The 2489-nt window shown below is 34.5% G+C and overlaps 1 long non-coding RNA gene across 1 annotated transcript; it reads right to left on the reverse strand.

Annotated features, from left to right (window-relative positions):
* Positions 1-708: 708 nt before the first annotated feature.
* On the reverse strand, positions 709-1257 carry LOC113321907. The gene is made up of 3 exons (XR_003346912.1): positions 1225-1257; positions 1054-1104; positions 709-745 (listed from the first exon to the last, which is right to left on the reverse strand). It is a non-coding gene; the product is annotated as an uncharacterized LOC113321907 (long non-coding RNA).
* Between the last annotated feature and the right edge of the window lie 1232 nt (positions 1258-2489).

Raw genomic sequence — 2489 nt, forward strand, 5'->3', positions numbered from 1 at the left:
GCTTTGCACTACCAACATTTGCGCTCGCAAAAAATTTGAGTTTCAGAAACCCCAGTAGAAGTTGTTCTATCTTGTACGTGATCATCTCCATATCGTGGAGCTGTTTCAAATTGAGAGAATACCCAATGTAAGTAAATTAATAAGAAAACTTAGCTCAAGAAAGAAAGAGATATTGCTTGCACACTTGAAATATTAGTGAAGACCAAATTCACTGGAAACAAAACACAAGCTGAGCCACGGAAAAGAGGAAACTCTTTGAGTCTTTGGGCAGGGGATCAGGGAGCCCAAAAAGATTAACTAACTTTTTCTTTTTTTATTTGGATGATCTAAATTAACAAGAATGAGTTTGAAGTAAAGAGATCAAAAATAAAGATTATGACAGACTCCTATCCTTACCTCCACCAAGGGTTGCTTTAGGTAGTCCCTCAATCGAGTAATTCAAAACATTTTAACTCATTTTAAAACAATTAAACTTCTCAAATAAACATCTAACCTCAAAGCTACTCATTACTTCTGACCTAACTTCTCCTTCTCTGCCATGAAGCAATCCGTAATGCAAGGAGTACCTTTTTACCAAAACGAAAAAAAAAAACACAACCAAAAGAGTCAATATACAACAAACAAGCACATAAAACCAATCAGATACTAAAAGGATCCCATGGTAACATTCAAATATGTAGAACAAAAAGAAGAACACTCACGTTTTGCATACAAGCAATCCATCCTTGCTTTTCTCCAAATCCAACTACACAAAATGCAATTGATATAAAGAACATCAGTGGACATTATCTCTATAAACATAACATGATGCATAGTTTTAGCTCGATTTACTAAACCAACCACAATCAATAAAAACCCTGAGTTTAGATGTAAAAAAAATCATTACAGGCAAAAACTATGATATTTTTTGTAAATTGATACTATTTGTTCATACGTAATCGTAGTAACAAGATTATATATCTTTTCCACCAAAAAAAGACAACAGATTCAGCTTCTTCTACAACAATTTTTATAATGTAAAATGAAAAAACAAAGACAAGCATGAAATCATACCTGAAGTTGAGAATGAATCCAACAAATCAATCCAAATGGATTTCGCGTAACCTAAGGAAAACATACAAAAACTGAGATTCTTCTCCTAAACCTTTGTTTTCAAACATCAAACCAGTTATAATCTGAAAAAAACTATGATGAGATTCAAAGGGAAATAGAAAGCGACTTTACCTTAATCTCGGAAAGAGGAATAAAGAAAAATCCTTTGAATAGGAAAAGAAAATTTTGTCAAAATAAAGGAAAACCCCGATTCCATAGTTGAATCCATGGCCGATCCGCAACAAAAGCTAGGGTTCTAGCTCAGGAGAGTTAAACGAAATAGAGAAATAAAGAGTAAAGAGAGAGTTTGGGTCGATATAAGCGATATAAGAAATAGTGCGTCTCGATATCCCATTTCCCACTTAGGCCAGAAGTTGGGCTTTGTCGGATCGGACCTTTCCCGAACTAGGTGAAAAAAATTATGGCAAGTAATCCAGTGGCTAACAATTTTCAAACTCAAAAAAACATGGCATAATACGTGGCTAGTCATTTCTGGGGCTCACAATATAATTTTAGTGGTGGGCGTATTAAAACTTAAAATATATGTCGGATTTATTCTGTGATTTAACGGTTCATCATTAAATCACGCACCTAGTAATTTATCACGTTTGAGAATAACAGTTTATTTGTGTTAAATGGTGGGCCTAATTGTTTTTAAGTTATATGACGAAATTTATTCGTGAAGTCCTAATCACGATATTAATCTGTCACTTAAAAACGTGATTAATAGCCCTTTCTGGACTAGTGTTATGCTGCCTCCAGAACAAAAAGCTTATCTGTTTCTGAAGTTGGAAAGGTTTATGGCAATGATGTTGTTTGGATCTTAAACTTCCAAGAAGATACAATTATGTTGTAAGAACTGAGCTTACACTACTAAATACTGATCTTAATTCTTTCAATTTCAATCTCAATGAGGAAGATGAGCTTCAATGGTCCCTTACTAAAGATCATCAATTCTCAGTCACGTCAGTGTATGAAAAATTGAATCTTGAGGATACTTCTCTTGTGTCAGGTCCCATTTTCTCTTTAATCTGGAGACTCAAATGTCCTCCCAAGATTGGGTTTTTCCTTTGGTTGCTTGCTTATAACAGACTTCCAACTAAAGACTTTCTAAGAAGAAGAAGATTGGAGGTGCATGCAAACTTTCTCTTTTGCAATGAAGTTGAGACTTCTTCTCATCTCTTATTACATTGCAGTTTTGCTAGGAAGGTGTGGGAAGATTTTATGTGTCAGTTGAATTGGTTCTTTACTATGCCAGATAATATTGATCATTTACTTCATGCCTGGAGTTTGGCTCACAGTAACAAAGCAATTACAACTATTTGGAATCTCATTCCTGCTGCAATAATGTGGATCTTATTGAAGGAAAGGAATGCTAGGATCTTTTCTGACAAGAA

The sequence above is a fragment of the Papaver somniferum genome, chromosome 11 (assembly GCF_003573695.1).
Source record: "Papaver somniferum cultivar HN1 chromosome 11, ASM357369v1, whole genome shotgun sequence".
Taxonomy (NCBI): Eukaryota; Viridiplantae; Streptophyta; class Magnoliopsida; order Ranunculales; family Papaveraceae; genus Papaver; species Papaver somniferum.